At 39.1% G+C, this 27,388-nt stretch overlaps 1 pseudogene; it reads right to left on the reverse strand.

The window, feature by feature from the left end:
* LOC101432548 (tyrosine-protein kinase Fyn pseudogene) overlaps positions 1–27,072 on the reverse strand; it is a 95,529-nt pseudogene extending 68,457 nt beyond the window's left edge.
* Positions 27,073–27,388: the final 316 nt, after the last annotated feature.

Here is a 27,388-nt window from a genome sequence, read left to right on the forward strand (position 1 = left end):
AATCTCTTGAATGAACCTTGATGCTAAAATCCTTAACAAAACACTTGATAATCATATTCAACAACATCAAATGAATTATACACCACGAACAAGTGGGTATCATCCTGGGTATGCAAGGGTGTTTCAACATAAGAAAACCAATCAACATAATACACCACATAAAGAGTTCAAAAGAAAAAAAATCAAACGATCATCTCTATAGATACAGAAAAAGCACCTGACAAAGTATAACACCCTTTCCTAAAAAAATATTCTGCAAAAGACAGGAATAGAAGGAAACTTTCTGATATGATAAAGGGTATATATGAAAAACCCAGAGCTAACATCATATACAATGGTGAAATACTAAAAGCTTTCCCTGTAAAATTGGGAACAAGACCAGGATGCCCACTGCCACTGCTTCTATTTCATATTGTTTTAGGAGTCCTTGCTTGAATACTGAGGCAAGAAAAAGAAAAGGCATCCAATTTTAGAGAAGAAGTCAAAATTTCTCTATTTGCAGATGACATGATCCTATACATAGAAAGCCCTGAGAAATATATAACAAAGCTTCTAGAACTTCTAAATGAGTTCAATAAAATCACCAGTCATAAGATCAATTTGCAAAAATCAGTAGCATTTCTATACACCAATAATGAGTAATCTGAGGAGGAAATCAAGAAAAAATATCTTTTATAATAATTAAAAATCGAATACCTAGGAATAAATTTAATGAAAGATGTAAATGATTGACACACAGAAAACTATACAACACAGTTAAAGGAAATCAAAGAAGACTTAAAGAATATTCCTAGTTCATTGAACAGAAGACTAAACATCATTAAGATACCTATCCTACCCAAACTAATCTGCATATTTAATACAATCCCAATAAAATTCAATGCAGAATTCTTTATTGAATTGAAAAACTAACTATAAAATTTATTTGGAAAGGCAAGGGGCCCGAAATAGCCAAACACATATTGAAAAAGAAAATGAAATCAGAGGAATCACACTACCTGACTTATACTACAAAGCTACAATGGTCAAAACTGCATGGTCTTGGCATGATAGACCAACCAATGGAACTGAATTGAGAGTTCTGTTATAGATCCTTGCATATACAGTCATTTGATATTCAACAAGGCTATGAAACCCAATCAATTGGAAGAGAATGCCTCTTCACAAATGGTGCTTGGAGAACTGTATGTACATTTCCAAAAGAATAAGAGAGGAACACCATCTCATACTTTATACAAAAAACAACTGGAGACATCTGGCAAGATGGCAGCAGAGTATGGAGTTTGAGAGTCAGCTCCTGCAACAGAGCAGTTAGTAAATGATGAGAGCTATCTGGAGCTAGCTGAAGGTCCTGTTTGGAGACTCCAGGAGGTCAAAAGAGCATCCTGCAACATCCTTGAAGGAGTGGAAGGAGGAGACTTCTCATTTGCAGAAAAATTCATAAGATGAGTGCTCCATGCCATGGAGGCCAGTGCCCATCCTCCACTAGAGGTAAAAGCCACCTCAGGAGCTGTTCTGTGGCAGGAATTAAAAGCTCCACTTCCTCAAAGTGGGGAAGGAAGAGACAGTTGGGCACCAATTTCACCTACTGATGAATAAATTCAGCAGGTTAAAATATAATCCTAAGAACAACTAAAGTTTGAGCCTGTCCAAGTCAGGAAGAGGCTGGTAGCTGCCATCATAACTTCATGCCTGGCATGAGGGGAAGTGGGGTGGACTGAAAATCAGTGTATGCAGGGACTGGCTTCTTTCTTTTTTTTTTTAAGAATTATTTTTATGTATTTATTTATTTCTCTCCCCTTCTCCCCCACCCCCTGCCCTGGTTGTCTGTTCTCTGTGTCTTTTTGCTGCGTATTCTTCTTTGTTTGCTTCTGTTGTTGTCTGTGGCATGGGAATCTGTGTTTCTTTTTGTTGCATCATCTTGTGTCAGCTCTCCATGTGGGCGGTGCCATTCTTAGGCAGGCTGCACTTTCTTTCGCACTGGGCAGCTCTCCTTATGGGGCACACTCCTTGCGCATGGGGCTCCCCTATGTGGGGGACACCCCTGCATGGCAGGGCACTCCTCATGTGCATCAGCATTGCACATGGACCAGCTCCACATGGGTCAAGGAGTCCTGGGGTTTGAATCGTGGACCTCCCATGTGGTAGATGGATGCCCTAACCACTGGGCCAAGTCTGCTTCCCTGGCTTCTTTCCATACAGATCAGATTGCAACTCTAGTCTAAGTCCCAACCCCACCTCTGGCAGGGAAAAAGCTGAGGGGACCTGCACCAGCCTCTCTGGAAAATTACTGGCCAAGTGATGGAGGCTAGTGATTAATCTACTTTGGCAGTGCAAGCTGCCTCAGGAACTATTCTGTGGCTAGAATAGGAAGCTCCATTTTCCAAAAATAGGGGAGGAGGAGATGGTTGGCCACTGATTTCAACTACAGATAAGTAGACTTGACTGACTACATTATAACCCTAGAAGCAGCTAGGGTGTGAATCTGTCCAAGTCAGAAGAGACTGGTGGCTGCCATTTTGACTCTGCCCCCCACATTAGGGGATTCCCAGCTGACTGAAACTCACAATGATGATAGGAAGTGGTTTCTTTCACTGAGATCAGCCTGCAGCCCTAGGTTAGACTTCAGCTCTACCTCTGGCAGGGAAAAAGTTGGCAGGCCCTGCACCAGCCTACTCAAGTAACTGCAGGTACAATTGGCTTTCACAGGCTGAACAATTGGAAGTCTACTTGGGCAACTGTGGTCAACTTGGACCCACACTGCATAGATTGTGGCCCAAACCTGAAATGCTATTCCTGCCCCAGACAGGGGAGAAAGAGGCGAGAAGCTTCATCAGTCTCTCTGGGCAACTAGAGTCTAAGCCTTCACAACTTGGACTATTCTGCACAGCTGTGATTCTGTCCTGCCCCTGAAAAAGGAGAAAGTTGGGATAAGCTTCATTGGTCCCTGGGGCAACTAGGGCAGCTTGAACCCCTATAGCTTATAGCACCAACTACATCCTTGACTCCTACTGCACAATCAGCAAGGGAGAATGGGCAGGAAGCCCTAAACTAAAGAGAAAAACTTCACCCAGAATAAATACTCCTGTAAACCAGATGTGAAGACACCAACAAAAAATTACAATCCACACCAAGAAACAGGAAGATATGGCCCAGGTAAAGGAACAAGATAAGCCTCCAGATGACATCAAGGAGCTGAAACAACTAATCATAGATATTCAAACAAATCTCCTTAATAAATTCAATGAAATGACTAAAGAGATTAAGTATATTAAGAAGATACTTGATGAGCACAAAGAAGAATTTGGAAGCATACATAGAAAAGGAGCAGATCTTATGGAAAATAAAGGCACAATAAATGAAATTTTAAAAATATTGGAATAATATAATAGCAGATTTGAGGAGGTAGAAGAAAGCATTGGTGAGCTTGAAGAAATGACCTCTGAAAATGAACATAAAAAAGAACAGATGAAGAAAAGAATGGAAAAAATTTAACAAGGTCTCAGGGAACTAAACGACAGCAAAAGATATACAAACATACGTGTCATGGGTATCCCAGAAGGAGACGAGGCAGCTAAAGGGGCAGAAGGAATATTGAAGAAATAATGGTAGAAAATTTCCCAGCCCTATTGAAGGACATAGATACCCATGTTCAAGAAGTACAATGTATTCCCATCCAAAAAAAAATCTGAATATACCAACTCTGAGATACATACTCATCAGAATGTCAAAAGCCAAAGACAAAAAGAGAATTCTGAGAGCAGTAAGAGAAAAGCAATGCATAATATGTAAGGGATATCTAATAAGAGTAAGTGCTGATTTCTCACCAGAAACCATGGAGGCAAGAAGACAGTGATCTGATATATTTAAGATACTACAAAAGAAAAACTTCCAGCCAATAATCTTATATCCAGGAAGAATGTCTTTCAAAAATGAGAGCAAGATCAGAATATTCACAGATAATTGGAACCTGAGAGAATTTCTAAGCTAGAGTCCAGATTTTCAGCAACTATTAAAGGTGTGCTAGAGCCTGGGAATTAAAGATAGGAGAGAGAGGCCTGGAAGAGAGTCTAGAAATGAAGATTATATCAATAAAAGTAACTATAAGTGTGAAAAGAGTGGTGAATATAAAATATGACAGATGAAACTCAAATAGTCAGGAAAAAAATGTAACCAATGATGTAAAGCACTTGTATTCAGAAAACTGAACTCAGTGTTAAAAGAAATCAAGAAAGGCCTAAATAACTGGAAGAACATTCCATGCTCATGGATTGGAAGACTAATTATATAAAGATGTCAATTCTACTCAAATTGATATACAGATTCAATGCAATCCTGATAAAAATTTCTCCAGCATTAAAAAAAAAAAAAAAGGAAAACATGATTATCAAATTTATTTGGAAGGGTAAAGGATCTTGAATAGCTAGAAGCAACATAAAAAGGAAAAGCAAACCCACATCTCCAGACTTTAAATCATATTATGTAGCTATATTGTAAAAGCAGCATGGTACTGGCATAAAGACAGACACATAGACCAATGGAAACAAACTGATGGTTGAGAAACAGATCCTCAGATGTATGCTCGAATGATTTTTGACTAGTCTGTCAAACCAACACACCTTGGGCAGAACAGTCCATTCAACAAATGGTGCTGAAAGAACTGGATATCCATAGCTGAAAGAAGGAAAGAGTACCCCTATCTCACCCCTTATCCAAAAATTAACTCAAAATGGATCAAAATCCTAAAAATAAAAGCTAGAACCATAAAACTTCTAGAAGAAATTGTCAGAAAATAACTTCAAGACATTGTGGTAGGTGGTGGATTCTTAAAGGAGATAAGAGGACTGAGATGGACTACTGATATTTAATTATATAGAAGTTTTAATTAGCTTTACTGTAAATGTGTGAAAATGTATAGAGTGGACGGCAACAAATAGTGAGTAACAGCTAGTTTATAAATAGGAATGTGGCTTAAAATAGCAGTCTGCCAATTGACAGAATGCTAGAGAATAATCTAGGAATCGAATAGCACAGTAAACCAAGAGGTGGATGAGAATTGTGTTTGATGGTACAGATGCCAGAATGTCCTTTGTGAGCTAGAGCAAATGTACACCACTACTGCAAGGTGTTGGGAATGTGGAGGAGCATGGGAAAAAATACAACTGGAGTTACCTATGGACTGTGGATAGCAGAAATAATATAATATTCTTGCATCTATGCCAAAGATGCACTGTGTTGATAATGAGACAGTATGGAAAATATGAGCCAAATGTACACTATGGACATGGTAACAATCAGATGATATTAACTTATCTGTAAATGTCCCATCACAGTGTGGTGTGCTGATAGAGGGGTGTTGTTTGGGAATTCTGTACATGTGCATGAATGTTTTATTAGTTTACAACTTCTGTCTTAAAGAATATATTTTAAAAATAATAAAAGGTTGGTTGTGGTAAAAACACACCAAATATAAGATAAGGATGATAATTAGTAATAAGATTTTAACAATATTCTTTCATAATTTGTAACAAACATCTCATGACAATGCAAGGTGTTGGTGGAAGGTATAGGACCCCTGTATGTTGTTATGCATATTTGCTTTGTAAGTTCACAACTTCTATACACTTAATTGTTTATATATGTTCATATATAAATGATATAAAGATAATAGGAGGGGGATTGGGGAAAATACTTTGGTTAGTAGTAATATTTTGACAATGCTCTTTAATCATTAGTTAAAAAGTTTTAACAACAATGCAAGGTATTGGTGGCAGGGTGAGTTATGAGTGCCCTTTATGATGCTATGTTTGTTTTGTAAGTTCAAAACTATTACTATACACTTATTGTTTATGTATGAGTGATATATGTCAATAAATTAATTTTTTTTAAAATGGAGATGGGTAATGTAATGTAATCATTGACCAAAGCAGATTTATTGTAGTTGTTGAGTAACTTGTAAAATGGATATAAATAATAAATTTTAAATGGAAAATCTTCTCAGCTGATTGGAGAACAACTTTAGAAGAAAGTAATAGATGGTGTGAATATAAACTCTCATCTTCAGGAAATTCTATAAGTGATCCCCAAGAAACTAGAATGAAAGCAAAGCATGCAAGAACTGAAGGAACAGAAAAATGTGCTTGAGCACTCCTATGCCAGAAAGAAAGAGTCCGTGAAGGATCAAGTGGGCCAGATAAAATGTGCCACTGAAACTGTGTTGAAGGTCATAAATTTGCCTGATCACTTTAGAGAATCACCTAGGGGAGATAACCACTTGGAACTAGACATAAAGAGGGAATCAGTAAATGGAGAACACATAGTCTATGAATTGGCATTTGATGTGAATACTCATTTATATTGTGAACTTAAATGTTATCTCTAAAAGCCTAGAATGAGAAAAACAAGAAACATCTAACAAAAATATGTGAAGAAAATCAAATGAAATAAGAAATTACAGGGTACATAAAAGTCTTCAGAAGGAGGAAGCTTCTTTATCTTCCAAAAATTTGCTACTAGAAAATGAGATTGAGGTGCTTCGGATGAAACTTCAAATACAGCCTGAGGACCATGAAAATCATACCCTGTGGTTTGGAAGCAATTCATTTGAGGGGGAATCTTACTACTCAGAAATGGAGAAGAAACTTTTCAAAGTGTATGGAAGCATTAACTTCATATACCAGAAGCACAACCTTTACAAGAAGTTTGCTGAAGTCCTGGGCAAAGACTTGGAAACAATCGATTTCTTCTATAAACAAGATTCTATCCTATAAGAGAAAATAGCTGAAAAAGGGGTTCTGGAAGCTCTGATCCTTGAGAAAATACCCAAAAAGCTAGGAAAGGAAAGCAATTAAAATAGGGAGATACTGGTGAAAGTGGACTTGAAGCCCCAGATTTTCTCAGGTGTTCCTTTTGCCCCTGATGTTCCAAATGCAGACTCCAGGCACCTGAATGTTTGATTCACTCTTTAGAGTCACTGACCACTCTCATCATTCTCAATTACAGCAAGACCTCTGCTGGGATTTTTCTCACTTTAAAAGTAATTTTGATTGATCTAATTTTAGTTAAATACTATCACTTAATTGTTAATTAAATTGAGGTTCTTATTGAATTTTGATATTATTCTAATTTCTGGGGTAGTATTTTACAAATATATATTTGTTTACTATAGCCATTCTGAATAATTGCATTTTCTTTGAACATGTAGAATTAGATACTGTAACTGTTTTATTTTTATTTTTTAATTGTTTTTTTGAGATACATAAATCACAAAAATTTTACATTAAAAAATATACTCCCATAGTAGTATGGGAGTATGTATTGTGATTTATGTATCTCAAAAAAAAACAATTAAAAAAATAAAACATTGTTACAGTATCTAATTCTACATGTTCAAAGAAAATGCAATGTGTCCCAGGGACAATTGCCGGATGTTGTATGTCCTCCCATGGCCCACTGGATGGAACATGGGAAAGTGTGGGCTATGGTGTGGAACACGGGACATGGGGTGCAGCGATGCCCGGAGATGTACTCACCAGACGCAATGGATGTGACATGATGATGGGGGAGAGTGTTTTTTGGGGGGGAGTGGTGGGGTGGGGGCGGTGGGGGCGAATGGGGACCTCATATTTTTTTAATGTAATATCTTTTTAAAAATGAATAAATTGAGTAGAATTTGGAAAAAATATATATACTCCCATATACTCCACACCCACCCCACCCCACTCCTCCCACACCAACAACTTCTTTCATCATTGTGGCACATTCATTGCATTTGGTGAATACATTGTGGAGCACTGCTGCTGTGCATGGGTTATAGTTTATATTGTAGTATACACTCTCCCCCAGTACTTTCAGTGGGTTATGGCAGGATATATAATGTCCAACATCTGTCCCTGCAATATCATTTAAGACAACTCCAAGTCCCAAAAATGTCCCCACATTACATCTCTTCTTCCCTCTGCCTGCCCTCAGCAACTACCAGTAGTGTTGTTAATGATAGTCTTGGTGTTCAAATATTAATGCATTTTTTTGTGGAAGACAAAAAGAATACCCTTCCAAAAAAAAGCAAAACAAATAAACAAACAAAAAAAACTAGAGGCATTTCTCACTCCTCAGAACTATAATATGTCTGCTTAAAACATGAGGTTTCATTTTAAAACACACATAAGAAATATTATCACAAAAAATATGGCAGAGATCATCAGTACAAGTTTTCCTTGGTTTGTTTCAAATATATCATAAGATCTTTCTCTTATGGGGAAATTAATATCTCTCAACTGGCCCCTATAATTGCCTTGACACTTCCCTGAGCACATGCAGTAGAAGTTTCAGGGAGGTTGACATTCTCTGTGAATTAATTCCTTCCTGAGAAGATGTGTTACGAAGAATACAAAAATGTTGTAGGAAAAAGACCACTGTGTATGTGCAGCATTGATTGCCTGCTTTAAAAAAAAAAAGACCATTCTAACAATAATGAAGAAGTAAAAGAGTGGTGAAACATCTATACAAAGGTCTCTAGAGAAGGTGCCATATGGGTACTTTTGTGCATAGAATTGGGAATAATACTTTTAATTATTGCTGATATAAAAATGTCACTACTTGAGATTCTTGACTACTTCTTTCCTATAGTTAACTTTTTAGAAGGCCCTCAACTGCAAGGCTTCAAACAAAATATCAAAGTTTATACCATGTATTTTTGCACAGCAAAGCATACATGGGATGATCTACCCAGAACTATATGAATTATTTAAATCTACCCATAAACTATTTTTGTTATTCTTAGGTATAAAGGTTGTATCTTTAGCAACAATTATTGCAATTAAACTTTTAAGTTTACCTTTAAAAATGAATCTGTTATTTTAAATTTTACAAGAAACAACTAGAAAAATTATTCATGCAAAAAATCTTAAGTATCTTGATTGGCACAGCCTGTCACATAAAGGGTACATTAATTAAAATACAGGCTTAAAAATACCAGTATAGAGCTTCAGAAATTCATAAAATAAAATAAAATAAAAATTCATAATATAATTCAAATTATAGAGAGAATATTTAAAGGAAAGAGAAATAGTATACTATTTATCTGAATGTGGGCTGATGTTAAATGAGTATTAGTTCCTTAATGGTGAACATTTTCTGGGGAGGATTCTTAGTACAAAGGCAACTTTCATGGGATTTAATTTAGGTATAAAATGACTAATTAATGAAACCCACATAATACTGGTTCAGTTTGTGAGATTCAGGATAATAAAATCCTTTCCATAATGAGAGGATATATTTTTTGTGTGTGTGGGAAAACTGTGTCATATAGTATAAGCAATCTCTGTTATTCTACCTGCAGAATCTGCTTCCACTTATTGCTATATCTCATTCTGTAGATCAGAAGTACAGACCTAGACCTCTAAAGAAATATCAACCCACACAAATATAGGTGTCAGTTCACCAACAGAAATAAGAATGATATGGCACTGGACAGAATAATGTTTTATCCACATAGAGAAGAGACAGAGAAGGGTCAGCTTCAAAATTGGGTATCAGGCCCTGTAGACAACAGGTCTCAATCCATCGCCAATGCAGGGAAATATATTATGTGTCACACCCCATTCTTGTGTTTGCATGTCATAGTTCAGAAATCAGACTCCCTCCAACAAAAAGCAGGCTATCTCCAGTGAATATATAAAATATGCTGAGGGAAATAGAGAAAGGAATATATCAGATTTCCCCTTATCTGCTAGGGGGTTATGTTTTATTCTGCCAGGCTGACATATTTGTTCCTGGGGACAGGATATATTTGTGATTCTAGAAAAACCTGGTAGAGCATGTGAGAACTTTCTGTTACCAGTCTATTTCCAATTTTGGGGGGGGGGGGAGCCCAAAAGATTAATATTTCAATGGACTCATCACCAATTTATGATGGGGAGTTGCCTGTCTGGAGCATGGAACTCAGTTATGATAGATGACAATTGTATGCACCATTAAAAACAGTAGGTAACATGAGAAGGGTATCAAATATGATCTCCCACAGTAGGGAGATCAATCCCCCTTGGAGGAGGAATAGAAACCAGCTACCTCATCCATTGTATAGGCCAAATTAGCTGAAAACATCAGAGGTCTGTATTTAAAATTTTGTGGATGAAATGAGCTGCAATTTTCATTTTATATATTTTATTCACATGTACAGATGTATTTATGTAAAATCAATATTTTTTCTGACATAGTGCATGCACCTGCTGCTTATATCTTCCAAATATCCCAGACTCTAGGCTTTTTGAGGGCACTGGCTGCTGCACTGTCTAGTTCATGTTGGAGTAGATGAATTACATAATGAATTAAGTATTGAATTAAATATACTTTTTATTATATTGAACATAATATATACAACCTTTTTTAGTTTATGTAACCAAATTCTGTGGATAAGAATATGTTCTGCTTGGTGGAAGGTACTGATCCATTGCAGGAGAACTTATCTGAGATGGCTCTGATTGCAAAAGAGCCAATTTGAGAACTTTAGGTGATATTTTGTGTTGTTTGCTTTTATCCCTTCTGAATGAATTGTGAAACACAATTACATTCCATATTGCCCTCACCATTATGGGGCACAGAACTTATACAAATGATTTCCACCTCTAATAAAGAGTCCAGCTTCCCTTAATGCTAGTATTAGTGTAATCCCCTTTATCTGGTAGTTTAGGGGATAAATGGGGTATCTTTTAATATTTTTATGTTTCAGTTATCTGGGCATCAGCACATTGCCAGTACCAATAATGCTTCACAGAATCCATCTGGCTACTTTATATGAACAGTACACACTTCAGTGTGAGAGGTAAAGAAGGTTGTCCCTCCTGGCAGTGACTCTAAATAGGTAGATGCCATGACCAGGCTACGTGAGTCTAGATTTAAGGTTTGTCCAAGCATCTGTGTGGTGTTCCTGTCCTAAGGGAATACTTGTGGTATCCCAGAGCTCAGTGGTATTGCACACACTAGTTTTCCCATAGTACCAGGTTTATGCCCCAGATATATATTGGGATGTCTGGTCCTATACTCTGTAGTGTTGTTAACAATTGTAGCAATAAATTTAGGTTTAAGAGGAATATCGGTAAACGGACTTGGCCCAGTGGTTAGGGTGTCAGCCTACCACATGGGAGGTCCATGGTTCAAATCCCGGGCCTCCTTGACATGTGTGGAGCTGGCCCATGCACAGTGCTGATGCGCCCAAGGAGTGCCGTGCCACACAGGGGTGTCCCCCGGGTAGGGGAGCCCCATACACAAGGAGTGCACCCCGCAAGTAGAGCCACCCAGCGTGAAAGAAAGTGCAGCCTGCCCAGGAATGGCGCCGCCCACACTTCCTGTGCTGCTGACAACAGAAGCGGACAAAGAAACAAGATGCAGCAAATAGACACAGAGAACAGACAACCGGGGGAGGGGGGAATTAAATAAATAAATAAATCTTTTTAAAAAGAGAGTAATATCTTCAGAAAAAAAAAATCACACTATGTGATTGCAAACAGTCATTAGGAATCTCTCCCAGGTAGGGCCTGGTGTTTTACAAGTGCTTTTTAAAAATTAATTATTCATTAAAGAAGTTGTGGTTTTACAGAAAAATCATGCATAAATTATAGAATTTTCATATACTACTTCACCAACAACACACAAATTGTTGTAGAAATTTTTTTACAGTTGATAATAGTGCTTCTTCGTAATTATATGATTTTTTTCCTAACCTTAGTTACCTAACTATATATAACTTAAATTTATCTTATTAAACACATTTACCTATATAATCACTGCTGTTAATTAAACTCACAGTAATGTGCTACCATCAACACCATTCATTTCCAAACCTTTACAATTTCAACAGAAATTCTGTAAAATAAGCATTAACTCTCCAGGCTCTAATGCCAATGTCTTCTAAAAATCTATATACTAGACTTTAACTCTATGAATTTACTTATTATATTTAGTTCAGATCAGTAAGAACAAAAATACTTGTCCTTTTATGTCTGCCTTTTTTCACTCAGCATACTGTCCTCAAGTTTCATCTATGCATGCATCAGGACTTCAATGCTTCTTACAGCAGTATAATAGTCTATCATATAGATGAGTAATAGTGTATTGTATGTTGATACCAAGTTTTAGATTACATAAATGTTAAATAAAAATATACGGGATTCCCATATACTCCAACCCTTCCCCCTCTCAGATTTTTTCCCATTACCAACAGCTTTAATTGTTGTGGTGCATTTCTTACAATTAATTAACACTTACTGCAGCATTGCTAATAATCATGGTCTAAGGTTTATTTATGGTTTAAACTTTGCACTGCACCATATATTAGTTTTTATTAAAGGCATTACTCTAAGCCAAACTCAGCTTAAAACTCACTATCCGCCCCCCCCAACCCGGCAATGGGACATGACTCCGGAATGAGCCCTGACACAACTACATGGTGAGGCATTTGGAGAAAGACCTAGACCAAAAGGGGGAAATATTAAATATAAATTGGTTTTTATGGCTAAGAGGTTTCAAAGTGAGTCATGAGGTCATTCCAAAGGTTTGCTTATGTACGTCTTAGGAGGATCTGACTGCTACGGTGAACAATGCCTCAAGCAAGGGAGCTCCAGAGGGCTTTAGAGACATCTAGATGTTATTGACAGACAATCCCAGGAAATTGGCACCTTCTTAGTGGGTCTTATTTTGGAATATATGATAAACTTTCTCCCCTATATAATAGAGTTAGACATAATTTTCCTACACATGGCTCTTTTTTTTTCCCGAATTCTACTCAATTTATTCATTTTTAAAAAATATTACATTAAAAAAATATGAGGTCCGCATTCACCCCCACCGCCCCTACCCCACCACTCCCCCCACAGTAACACTCTCCCCTATCATCATGACACATCCATTGCATCTGGCGAGTACATCTCTGGGCATCGCTGCACCCCATGGCCTGTGGTCCACACCATAGCCCACACTCTCCCATGTTCCATCCAGTGAGTCATGGGAGGACATAAAATGTCCGGCAACTCTCCCTAGAGACCCACTCAGGACAACTCCAAGTCCCAAAAATGCCTCCACATCTCATCTCTTCCTCCCATTCCCCGCACCCAGCAGCCACCATGGCCACTTTTTCCACACCAATGCCACATTTTCTCGATCATTAACCACAATAGTTCATGAATAGGATATCATTAAGTCCACTCTAATCCTTACTGTATTCCTCCTTCCTGTGGACCTTGGCTTGGTTGTGTCCATTCCACATCTATGTCAAGAGGGGGTTTAGATTCCACATGGATACTGGCTACAATCCTCCTGCTTTCCGTTGTAGGCACTCTAGGCTCCATGGTGTGGTGGTTGACATTCTTCAACTCTATGTTAGCTGAGTGGGGTAAGTCCACTAAATCAGAGTGTAGGAGCTGAGGTCTGTTGAGGCTCAGGCCCTGGATATCGTATTGTCAGTCCAGAGATTCAAATCCCCTAGATATATCTTAAACCCCAGCACCAACTACAATTCCAGTAAAGTAGCATGAAAGGCTTCTGAAAAGAGATCCCATCTGAGTCCAGCTCCATCATGCAGAAACCCCAGCTCCAAAGAAGGGCCAACTGACATGGCAGTGAACCCCATCTGCCATGACCATAGAACCTGTAGGTCTCTTTAGCCCTCAAAAGGACCAATACCTGGGGTTGTATCTACTTTATCTGTCTCTGAGACTCTGCTCAGGTGTGCATAAGGGCAATCCTTCTGACAAATTCCAGATTCTTTTTTAGAGACTCATAGCCATATGAACTCATTTGTCCTTTCCATTTCCCCCTTACTTTAGTTCAAACAGCATTTTTAACTCCTGTTATTATATGTAGACAGGGATATTCTGCTGGTCCGCATTGAACCTTTAATTCAAGGTCATTTTCTAGTTACATCATCAGCTGGTACTTGGTAGTGATCCCTTGGTACCAGGGAGGCTCATCCCCGGGTGTCATGTCCCACGCTGGGGGGAAGGCATTGCATTTACATGCTGAGTTTGGCTTTGAGACTGGCCACATTTGAGTAACACGGAGGCTGTCAGGAGGGAACTCTTAGGCATAGTGCTGCTCTAGACCTTGTTCTTATTTCAGGTGTATAGGCTCACAAGCATAGTCATTAGTATCAGGGGCTCACGTTTGGAACCTCATTCCTTCCTGGTTCTTACCATTGCACTTGGGGGACTGCAGCTGCTCCCCTAGGGACCATGACAGAGCTCCCCCCAGCGAGAAACCCAGTATCCCCCCATCTGTTGTTTCTAATTGTTTCCACTATGAGTATATCCAAACATTTCAATGCACCATGGACACATGCCCTGTATAACTCCCTGTCAACCATATATCGCCTGTCAATAACATCCCATACCAGTATTCCTCCGCTGCCATTGTTGAACCACTCTGTGATCCAAAACTTCCTGAAAAGTGAAGCCCAATATAATGTCAGGTTCCCTTACTAGTAAAATGGAATATAGTGATGAGTTTAAAGGTTAGATATAGAATACATATTGATTTGGAAAAATTCTACATCCTACCTTTTTATTTTCTTTTTTCCTAATTATTGAGCTTCTCTTCACAAGAGCCCTAGATCACAGTAATTCATCTATACAATATACAGTACTCCCACATATCCATTATAAAACCTTTTCCCTTCCACAGCGATAATCTTTTAACTTATTCATATCATATTTACTGAAACTGATGTACAGACTCTGAGACAATAGCTTTCAAACAAGGTAACATTTGTGTTTACATTGTGTTTCATACTTTAGGCTATACAGTTTTCTAAAATTTTTAGTTATCCTATGTTTTACATTATTAGTCTGTCGCCCCCTATATGTTTTTGGTGTAATATTACATGTTTTATATCCATCCTTGTGTACTCTTGGAAACACTTCTTTTGCCCTCACATTTACTTTGGTTCCATCCATTCAATATCTATTTCCCCCTCCCCACAGTGACAGTCAATCTTCATTTCTTGAGGAGCCATGTTCAGAGATACTTGCAACAGTGCTGACGGCTTGACTTGCTCAACTGCCCTAATGCCCTGGGAGCCACCCTTTCTCTTGAGAGATACAGTTCCCTCTATTTGATGGCATTAGTCCTCCCCAGGATGTGGGTCTACCTTCACTTTCATTATATGGGTCTCTACCCAATGGTATAACCCACTCTGGCAAAATGAGCATTCACATATTCCCTAGGAGTCTGTCCTGCATCAGATTATCCCCTTTGAGTATCTTAAACAGGTAACTTTCATAATTATATTTTGAAAAGGTTTCATCAGCATTTTACATTCAACCAACACCTGACAATCTCTTATGTTCATATGTTGCCCCTCCCTCTCCCCAATTTCTTGGGCAATATTACCCATCCGCCCATCCCTACCCCCCTCAAACCTGCATAGCCCCACCCAAATATAATCCTATGCCCTCATTTTCTCTCTTCCTTGTGCACATACTTACCGCCAGCTTATCATAGATTTTGCCCATGTAGATGTCAGCTTACATCCTTCCTCTACTCCCCAATTTCCTGTAAGCCTATCTTTCAGTCTCTAGCTCTCTGAGGAAGCTTGTTTATTTCATATCATTGAGGTCATGAAGTATTTGTCCTTCAATGCCTGGGTTGCTTCCCTCAACATAAGGTTCTCAAGATTCATCCATGTTATCATGTGTGTTTGTAGTGTATTTGTTCTTAAAGCTGAGTAGTATTCCATTGTATGTATATACCACACTTTATTAATCCACTCATCTGTTGATGGGCATTTGGGTTGATTCCAACTTTTGGTGAGAGTGAACAATGCTGCTATGAACATTGGTGTGCATATATCGGTTTGTGTCCTTGTTTTCAGTTCTGCTGGGCATATACCCAGCAGTGGTATTGCTGGGTCATATGGCAAATCTATGGCTAGCTTTTTTGAGAAACCACCAGACCGTCCTCCAGAATGGTTGGATCCTTCTGCATTCCCACCAGCAGTGGATGAATGTTCCCATTTCTTCACATCCTTCTAGCATTTGTATTCTTCTGTTTTTTCCATAGCTGCCAATCTTGTGGGAGTAAGATGGTATCTCATTGTAGTTTTGATTTGCATTTCCCTGATAGCTAAAGATTTGGAGCATTTTTTCATATGCTTTTTAGCCATTTGTATTTCTTCTTTGGAGAAGTGTCTGTTTATATCTTTTTCCCATTTTTTAAACGGGTTGTTTATCTTTTTATTTTCAAGATATAGGAGTTCTTTATATATATATATATATGCAAGTTATAAGTCTCTTATCAGATATATGGTTGCCAAATATTTTCTCCCATTGTGTAGGTTCCCTTTTTACTTTCTTGACAAACTCCTTTGAGGTGCAGAAGGCTTTAATTTTGAGGAAGTCCCATATATCTATTTGTTCTTTTGCTGCTCGTGCTTTTGGTGTGATATTCATGAAGCCATTTCCTATTACAAGGTCTTGTAGATGTTTCCCTACACTGCTTTCCAAGGTCTTTATGGTCTTGGCTCTTATATTTAGGTCTTTGATCCATCTTGAGTTCATCTTTGTATAAGGTGTGAGATGGTAATCCTCTTTCATTCTTCTACATATAGATATCCAGTTCTCCAGGCATCATTTGTTGAATAGGCCATTCTCTCCCAGTTGAGAGGGTTTGGTGGCTTTATCAAATATTATATGGCTATATATATGAGGTTCTACATCAGAACTTTCAATTCGATTCCATTGGTCTGTGTGTCTCTCCTTATGCCAATACCATGCTGTTTTCACCTACTGTGGCTTTGTAGTATGTTTTGAAGTCAGGTAGTGTGATTCCTCCAATTTCGTTTTTCTTTTTCAATATTTCTTTGCTATTCAGGGCCTCTTTCTTTTCCAGATAAATTTCATAGGTAGTTTTTCTAGTTCCTTAAAGAAGGTTGTGTTGATTTTTATTGGGATTGCATTGAATGTGTAGATCAGTTTTGGTAGGATAGACATCTTAATAATATTTAGTCTTCCTATCCATGAACAGGGAATATTCTTCCATTTATTTAGGTTCTTTGATTTCCTTGAACAGTCTTGTATAGTTCTCAGTGTATAACTTTTTTACATCTTTAGTTAAATTTATTCCTAAATATTTGATTTTTTAATTTACTGTTGTGAATGGTATTTGTTTCTTGATTTCCTCCTGATCTTGCTCATTATTGGTGTACAGAAATGCTACTGATTTTTGTGCATTGATCTTACAACCTGTGACTTTACTAAACTCATTTATGAGTTCTAGAAGCTTTGTTGTAGACCTCTCAGGGTTTTCTATGTATAGGATCATGTCACCTGCAAATAATGAAATTTTGACTTTTTCCTTTCCAATTTGAATGCCTTTTATATCTGGTTTTTGCCTCAGTGCTCGAGCAAGTACTTCTAAGACAATGTTAATAGAAGGGGAGATAGTGGGCATCTTGTCTTGTTCCTGACTTAGAGGGAAGGATTTTAGGATTTCTCCATTGTAAACGATGTTAGCTGTATGTTTTTCATATATACTCTTTATCATCTTCAAAAAATTTCCTTGTATTCTGATCTTTTGGAGTGTTTTTATCAAGAAACGGTGCTGTATTTTGTCAAATGCTTTTCCTGCATCTACAGATATAATCATGTGATTTTTTTCCCTTCAATCTGTTCATATGGTGTATTACATTGATTGATTTTCTTATGTTGAACCATCCTTGCATACCTGGAATGAATTCCACTTCATCGTGGTGTATAATTCATTTAATGTGTTGTTGAATACGATTAGCAAGTATTTTATTAAGTATTTTTGCATCTAGGTTCATTAGTGAAATTGGTCTGTAATTTTCCTTTCTTGTGGTGTGTTTGTTTGGCTTTGGTACTTGGGTAATGTTGGCATCATAGAAGGAGTTAGGCAATGTTCCTTCTGTTTCAATTTTTTGGAAGAGTTTCAGGAGGACCTGTGTTAGTTCTTTCTGGAATGTTTTGTAGAATTCACCTGTGAAGCCGTCTGGCCCTGGGCTCTTCTTAGTTGGGAGGTTTTTAATGACTGATTCTATCTCTTTACTTGTGATTGGTTTGTTGAAATCATCAATTTCTTCTTTCATCAATATGGGCTGCTTATGTGTTTCTAGGAATTTGTCCATTTCCTCTGAATTGTCATTTTTGTTGGAATATAGTTTTTCAAAGTATCCTCGTATGATAGTCTTTATTTCTGTGGAGTCAGTGGTAATATCTCCTTTCTCATTTGTTATTTTGTGTATTTGCATCTTCTCTCTTTTTTTCTTTGTTAGTCTCACTAAAGATTTGTCAATTTTATTGATCTTCTCAAAAATTGAGTTCTTGGTCTTGTTTATCTTTTCACATGCTTTCTTATTTTCTATTTCATTTAGTTTTGCTCTTTTATTTCCTCCCTTCTTCTTGCTGTTGGATTACTTTGTTGTTTTTTTTCTAATTCCTCCAAATGTGCAGTTAGTTCTTCAATTTTTGCTCTTTCTTCTTTTTTGATATATGAATTTATGGCTATAAATTTCCCTCTCAGTACTGCTTTTGCTGCATCCCATAAATCTTGGTATGTTGTGTTATCATTATCATTTGTTTCAAGGTAATCATTGATTTCTTTTGAGATTTCCTCTTTGACCCACTGTTTTTCTAAGAGTGTGCTGTTTAATTTCCATATCTTGGTGTGAAATCTGGGCCTCTGGCCCTTGCAGATTTCCAGCTTCACTCCACTGTGGTCAGAGATATTATTTTGTATGATTTCAATCTTTCTGAATTCATTAAGCCTTTCTTTGTGGCCTAGCATATGGTCTATCTTGGAGAATGATCCATGTGCACTTGAGAAAAAGGTATATCCTGCTGTGTTTGGGTGTAATGATCTGTATATGTCTATTAGATCCATCTCCTCTAATATACTGTTCAAATATTTCGTTTCTTTAGTGATTCTCTTTTGAGATGTTTTGTCAAGAGTTGATAGTGGTGTATTAAAATCCCCCACTATAATTGTAGATGCATCTATTCTTTCACTTAGTTTTTCCAGCATTTGCCTCACGTATTTAGAGGCATCCTTGTTAGGAGCATAAATATTTATGATTGTTCGTTCTTCTTGAGGCATTGTCCTTTTCACTAATATGTAGTATCCTTCTTTGTCTCTCACAATTGTTTCACATTTAAAGTCTATTTTGTCTGATATTAATATAGCTACTCCTGCCTTTTTTTGGTTATTGTTTGCTTGTAAGATTGTTTTCCAACCATTCACTTTCAGCCTCTGTGAGTCTCTGGGTCTAAGATGTGTCTCTTGTAGACAGCATATAGATGACTCATATTTCCTTATCCAATGTCCCAGTCTGAATCTTTTGATAGGTGAGTGTAATCCATTGACATTCAGTGTTATTACTTTCAAGGAATTATTTATGTTAGCCCTATTTTGATTGTACTTGTGCTTGTCATATTTTGTTTGTTTGTTTTCCCTTCTCTTTTTGTCTTTTTTGTTGCTCCTACACTCTCCTCCAACTCTGCCTGTCCTGTTTTTTCCTTTCTTCCTGCAGAACTACCTTTAGAATTTCTTGAAGGGGAGGGTTCTTGTTGGCACTCTCAATTTCTGTCTATCTGTGAATATTTTGAACTGTCCATCATTTTTGAATGCTAGTTTAGCTGGATAGAGTATTCGTGGTTGTAAATTTTTTTCTTTTAGTACCTTGACTATATCATACCACTGCCTTCTTGCCTCCATGGTTTCAGAAGAGAAATCAGCACTTAATCTTATGGAGTTTCCCTTGTATGTGATGGTTTTCTTTTCTCTTGCTGCTTTTAGAATTTTCTCTTTGTCTTAAGCATTGGATAATTTGACAAGTATATATCTTGGGGTGGGCCTGTTGGGGTTTATGATGTTTGGGGTGCACTGTGCTTCTTGGATATGTACATCTGTCTCTTTCAGTAGATTTGGGAAGCTTTCAGCCATTATTTCCTGTAACCTCCTTCTGTCCCCTTTCCCTTCTCTTCTCCTTCTGGGATGCCTATTATACATATGTTTGTGCATTTTGCATTGTCATTCAGGTTCCTAAATCCTAGCTGGATTTTTTCTATCTTTTTATTGATCAATTCTACTGTTTGGTTTCCAGTGTACTGTCTTCCACATCGCTAATTCTCTGCTCTGCCTCTTCTAATCTGCTGGTATTTGCTGTGAGTGTATTTTTGATTTCTTGAACTGTGGTGTTCATTCCCATCATATCTGCTATCTTTTTGTGTATGTCTGCAATTTCCCCTCCAACTGTTGGCTTCATATTGTTAACCTCTTCCTTTACTTCATTAAATTTGTCGGTGATATATGTTCTGAAATCTTTAATTACTTGTGTGAAGTTCTGCTCTCCTTCCTGGTTTTTAGTTTGTTCATTGGATTCTGCCATGTTTTCCTGGTTAATGGTTTCATTTGTAGATTTTTGTTGCTGTCTGGTCATCATTTTATCTTGACAGGTTTAATCAGTTCCTTAGCTTCTTTGTCTAGTCTTGGGGATTAATTAGCTGTTGTTTTTGCATAAGTGTTATATCTTCTCTTTGTCCCTTTGTTCTTCTTATTCTAATTTCTTGTTGCTGGGTGAGTTCACTTTGAAGGAATGTATTAGGGCCAGGGAAAGGCAATTGTGTAAGCAAGGAAAATGTGTAAAGTAGTATTGGTAATAAATGTTAACAGAGCAACAATATGAGATCTGGGAGGATGGATATTAGATTCATGTAAGTTGTGTAGAGTTATAGCAGTAGGTAGAGTACCTATAATGGGGTAGTTGACTGAATATGGGAGGAATATCATATGAATTAAAAAGCTAGTGTTTTCATGAGAGAGGGAAAGAGAAAAGATAGGCAATAGTTTCAAGAGTGGATAAAAGAGAGAAAACAAAACAAAGGTATTAGAAATTAAGAGTTAGACACTTTGGGGATCAAAGAAAGGGAGGTGGAATATAGGACAGACAGTAGATGATGGAGGATATCAAGATGTAGGGGAAAGGGGATACTGTAGGTAGCAAAATCAATTCACACAGAAATGAGGCAATGGAAGGTGAGGAAACACAGCAAATGTGAGGTGTTCCCTGCAGCACCTATTGTATAATTAATATAAAATAAAATACAAAGAAAATGAGGGATCAGAGAGAGAGAAAAAAAGAGTTTTGGGGAATATGATGGGAGAAAAGACAAGGAGATAACTCAATGTTAGCAATCAGGACAATAAAAATAAAAAATAACAAAACAAAACAAGACAAAAAAGAAAAAATGCAAATGTTGAGGGCTAGGACATTCAAGGACCTCAGATGGACCTCAGGGCGTGATGGATTCAGGGATGGAAAGTCTGTGATATTGCAGACTCAAGAGGTGTGAGTATCTGGGGTGTGGGCCACCACGGTTTAGGGGACTCAGACCTGGCAACCTCAAATCTGGTTAACAGGGTGCCTGGGAGCACCACAGTGCAGCACAGCCTTCAGGGATCCCTGTAGCTGGGTGCCAGTCCTATGGGGGAAGTCACATCCGCAAACTCTGTCCTATGTGTTAGAACCCCATAGTTCATCCTCTCGGGTCTCTTCTGTGGCTGTATTACCAATTCGACTTCAGGACACCTCCCACCCTGTAAGCCCCTGAAACGGCCACCTGGGGGTGCCTCTACACTGCAGCCAATTTAATGATGCTGCAGATCAGTAGCCAGGCCCAGGGGGAGGGCCTCCAGCTGGAAATGCCAATATCAGAGTCCGAAATCGAAATTCCCACGCTTCGCAAAATATTCCCCTAATCGGCTTCCAGATGTCTCCCACCCTGCCAGTTCCTGAAACAGCCTCCTGGTGTTGTCTCTTTATTGTGAGCAATTTAAGGCTGCTGCAGATTGGCAGCTGGCCTTGGGGGTGGGACTCTAGTTGGAAGCACTATTATTTGTGTCTGCAATCAAAAATTCCCTGCCTCGCAATAAAACTCCCATTTGTCTCCCCAAATTGGTCTGCGAAGGCCTCCCGCCCTGTTAGCCCCCCAATAGCCCACTCAGGGCTTATGAATTCCCCAGTACCACAGAGCCTCCAGAAATTGCCACCAGAGTGCCAATGCCACAGCTCCGCCCACCCCAGGAGGGAGCATCCAACACGCGGCCCCCACCTCCGTGTAATAGAGCCTCAATTTTATCTTATACACAAATTTTCTCTGTTACCTTCCTTCCAAATCGATGTCCAGACACCTCCTGCCCTGCAAAATCCCAAAACAGCCTGGTCCCAAAGAATTTCCAATGCTGCCCAGCCGCTTCTTTGCAGGAGAAAATATCAGGTGCGCTCACTCAGCCACCATCTTGCTCCGCCTCCTACACATGGCTCTTATGACCCTTTTATTTGAACCTATAATTAGCACTATACTTATGAAATAGGTGTCCCAGAAACTTAAATCTTCTGGCTGGTCATATGCTGGTTGAGTCCTGCATCCCAGCAGAGTTTCAGCCAACACCTAACTCCAGTTCATCAGACTTGCCCAGGACAACTAACAAAAGGACGATGATGAACAATGTCCATCCACCAAAATCAGAGAGAAACTACAACTGCAAGCAAGAGAGTTCCATCCATCTTTCCCATGGACACAAGCTCTTCTCTGGGAATGCATTGTCCATGTTGATTACCATGGCTGGTCAAGTAGCAAAAACCATCTTGAGCAAATGTGGCATAACTTAAATGTTGCTCACCCATCCTGAAGGGTTGGTGACGCCAGGCACAACCAGAGGTACACTAATTCTAAGTATTTTGAAACCCCTTGCTTCAATCATTTGGAGTTCTACAAGGAGGAAGTACCTGGTCACATCACTTCCAGGTTGGAATTGGTGGGCACTTGTGTAACACTACAGCAGTCCACATCACTAACCAGCTGTGGAAAATGTGCTCCAGTGGAAAAAAAAAGAAAAAAAGGAGTTGAGTATACTGAAATTGGAATTTCTCAGGTGCATCCTAATAAGGTGATTGCTAGGTCCTCCACTCTCTCTAAGCTCAGCATTTTTCAACAAATGCTGCAGCTCTGTGTGTTCTTTTGTCTGAAGTGCAGTGTTTAATGTCCAAATAGTTTTAGTTGGTGAGAATACCAACAGTAAACTGTCTTTTTTGATGGCCATTGCAAAATTATGGTTTGAGCTTCTGTTTAATTGCCTACATTTGTTTGTGGGTGGTGGTAATGGCAAGCATGAAAGGTCTTTTATGTTGGATATGTGCCCATTCTTGGGTTCTGGTTTCTGTAAATGAGGTAACTTGTTTTGATTTGGTTTGGATGATTATTTGAATATGTTGCAAAGGTAATTCTCTGGGCTACAGTAGTGACCTCAGCATTTGTATGGTGCATGGAATTTTCCCATATCTAGAGTATAAGTCTGCAGCATAAAGACAGCACTGGTCAATGATTTTTTGTGGCAGAGATGCAACACACATTTGGGTTATGGTGGCTATGATCATATGTCAACTTGACCAGGTAATGTTGCTCACTTGTTTGGTTAGGTAATCACTGCCTTAATTGTACTATGAGACCACTTCATGGACTTAAAACATCAGTTAATTGATTTCACCTAAGGCTGAATACATCTACAAACAACTGAGGAGATTCCCTTCAGCAATGAGAAACTTCTCATCCAGTCAATTGAAGGCCTTAAAAGGAGAAGTGATTTCAGACCTGGGGAGAGAGAATTTTCATCTCTATTTCAACCAGCAAGTTTCTTCTAGGGAATTCTTTGAGGATCTCCATTAGAATTCCTGGCTTGAATTCTGCTCTACCAAATTCAGACTCGTACATGCCCACAGTCCTGTGAAACAATTTTATAAAATCTTATATTTACAGATACCTCCTGTCAGTTGTTTCTATAGCAAACCCTATGTAATAAATGGGAACTATGCTCCAGCTGATGTGTCCCAGCTCAAAATTTTGTATGATCTGGGCTTGTTGGAATCACAGACTGTGATGCATTGTTGGCTTTTACTTCTTTAGGGTGATTCATTCTGATGTGGCCAACTCCTGCATCTGATGTGGGTTTCTGTGTCCCATTCAATGGTGATCTGGCAGTCAGTCATGACAACCTGTTGGGAACATTCTTGGTCAGCCAAAGAATTTTATTTTTGGGTCTGATTTAAATGGACCTTTGCCATGAATATCAACTTAGATGACAAATAGATGTCATTTTCAACTCATACACTGTAACTTTATTTTTTTAAATTAATTTATTATTATTATTTTTTAATTACATTAAAAAAAATATATTAGGTCCCATTCAACCCTACCGCCCCCGCCCCCCACTCCCCCCACAGCAACACTCTCTCCCATCATCGTGATACATCCATTTTGCACCTGGTAAGTTCATCTCTGAGCATCACTGCACCCCATAGTCAATGGTCCACATCATAGCCCAGACTCTCTCACGTTCCATCCAGTGGGCCCTGGGGGGATCTACAGTGTCCTGTAATTGTCCGTGAAGCACTATCCAGGACAACTCCACGTCCCGAAAACGCCTCCACATCTCATCTCTTCCTCCCGTTCCCCACACGCAGCAGCCCCCATGGCTACCGTTCCCACACCCATTTCACATTTCCTCTGTGGACATTGGATTGGTTGTGTCCATTGCACACCTATGTCAAGTGAGGGCTTAGATTCCACATGGGTACTGGATGCACTCTTCCCGCTTCTAGTTGTAGACACTCTAGGCTCCATGTTGTGGTGGTTGACCTTCTTCAACTCCATGTTAGCTGAGTGGAGTAAGTCCAATAAGTCAAAGTGTAGGAGCTGAAGTCTGTTGAGGCTCTGGGCCTGGGTGTCATATTATCAGTCCAGAGATTCAAATCCCCTACATATATCTTAAACTCAGCACCAACTACAATTCCAATAGAGTAGCATGCAAGTCTTGTGAAAAGAGATCCCCTCTGAGTCCATTTCCATCACGCAGAAACACCAGCTCCAAAGAAGGGCCATCTGTCATGGCAGTGAACCCCTTCTGCCATGACCATAGAACCCGTGGGTCTCTTTATCCCTCAAAAGAACCAATACCTGGGGTTGTATCTACCTTATCTGTCTCTTAGACTCTGTTCAGTTGTACATAGGGGTATTCCTTCTGACAACCTCCAGACTCTTTTTTAGAGACTCACAGCCTTATAATCTCATTTCTCCTTTCCATTTCCCCCTTACATTAGGTCAAACCACTTCCCGAAGTCATGTTATTATATGTAGACAGGTATATTCTGCTGTTCCGCATTGAATCTTTAATTCAAGGTCATTTTCTAGTTGCTTCTTCAGTTGGTATGTGGTAGTGATCCCTCGGTGCCAGGGAGGCTCATCCCCGGGTGTCGTGTCCCACGCTGGGGGGAATGCATCACATCTACACGCTGAGTTTGGCTGTGAGAGTGGCCACATTTGAGTAACATGAAGGCTGTCAGGAGGAAACCCCCAGGCACAATGCTACTCTAGGCCTTGTTCTTATTGCAGATGCATAGGCTCAAAAGTGTAGCCATTAGTATCAAGAGCCCACTGTTGGGCCCTCCTTCCTTCCTGGTTCTTGCTGTTGCACCTGGAGGATTGCCGCTGCTCTCCCAGGGCCCACAGCAGTGACCCCCCGGCCAGGAGCCCAGTACCCCCCAGCTGTTGTTTTTAATTGTTTCCACTATGAGTATATATAGACATTACCATATACCCTGGGCATATGCCCTGTATAACTCCCTGTCAACCATATATATCCTGTCAATAACATCCCATATCAGTATTCCTCCGCTGCCATTGTTGAACCACTCTGTGATCCAAAACTTCCCGTAAAGTGAATCCCAACATAATGTCAGCTTCAGAAGAGTCTTAGATCACCAAAATTCATATATACAATATACAGTATTTCCCCAGATCCACCATAAAACCTTTTCCCTTCCACAGCAATAATCTTTTAACTTATTCATATCATATTTCCTGAAACTGATGTACAGATTCCGAAACTATAGTTTTCAAACAAGGTAACATTTGTGCTTACTATTACACTGTAACTTTAATCCCTGTCCCCATAGTGGGAGCTGCCATTGACAATAACTTCTGTTTGTTTCTGCCTGGTATGGCTTCTCTGACTATTGGCCCAAATGGTCCCAAGAAATTGTAACTGTTGGGAAAACTCCTGGACCTTCTGAGTGTTGATTACCAAATCTGTACCTAAAGTATTTATGAAATTTTGTGGGACTTGGTAAATCAGTTTTTTGTTGGTGAGTCCAGCAGTGAGGATGTCATCCACATAGGATGACAACAACTTTTGGTATATAAGTCTTCTTATAAGTCTAGCCTTACCCACTGGGCACAAATTGCAGGAGAGTTAAGATAACTCTGTGGGAGCACAGTAAGTTAATACTGGAGGATGTTCTAATTGAAAGTAAATTGATCTTTGTCCTAACTCACAGTGGGATGGAGAAGGTATTAGCCAGGTCAATAATAGCATCCCCAGTGTGGGCTCCCACCAACTCAGTGATAGTAATGATTATCAGGTATTTAAGGACCAAGGGTGGCAGTCACCATGTTCCTTAGGCCTTTTTATAGGCCAGACTGGTTTGCTAATCTGCAACAGGGTTGTTCTCCACACTCCAGCCTACAGGAAATCAGAAATGACAAATTAATATACTTTTTTACCCACTAGCTAGGTGGATCTGTTTTTGTTGAAATATCTAGAGAGACTGAGACAACTCTAGTGGTGAGGAAAAGTAAACACATCTTGCAGTTATTGCTCACACTTCTCACCCATCAAGTGATGGTGCTGATTTCTGACACAAGGAGCCAAAATGTCAATACTTATGATGCACTCAGAGGTGGGAAAGCTGGTCACTGGTGTCAAAACTGGCTGAAATGGCTCTACCCAGAAGTGCATGAGCACCTGCCTGCCATGGATCACCATGTCCTCCTTAGAGACCCACAAATGCCACTAGTTTTCACTTGCCCCAAGGAGCCCTGGGATTACTTGGGCACCTGTTTCTATGAGCTCCATGAAGGTCTGGATCCCCCATTTTTCCCTTTTCCCAAACAGGAGAATGGGGCTGCCAATCTCCAGCAGGGACCCAAGGATGTTGGATCCACCCTTAATCATTACTTTAAAGGGGATTATTTTGTGGTACAGGCAAGTGAGGTTATCATCCCTGACTAACACATCATGCTCACAGTCAGAATTGTCATCCCCACTTTCCAGATGGGGAGCAGGGAGGCCTTATTTGTTGTCATTTTCCACCTCCCACAACTTTATTCAGGGATTCAGAGCGTAGTGATGCTGGATTTAAATTTTTTCAGTCCTTTGAGCCCTTCTTAAAGGTTTGAACTAGGGCCTTAACACCTAACTTAGTGGGACCCCTTTAACCCACCTGTGCTGGCTGAGTTCTTCCCTACAGATTTCATTAAATTCTTCTCTG

The sequence above is a fragment of the Dasypus novemcinctus genome, chromosome 13 (assembly GCF_030445035.2).
Source record: "Dasypus novemcinctus isolate mDasNov1 chromosome 13, mDasNov1.1.hap2, whole genome shotgun sequence".
In the NCBI taxonomy this organism is placed as follows: domain Eukaryota; kingdom Metazoa; phylum Chordata; class Mammalia; order Cingulata; family Dasypodidae; genus Dasypus; species Dasypus novemcinctus.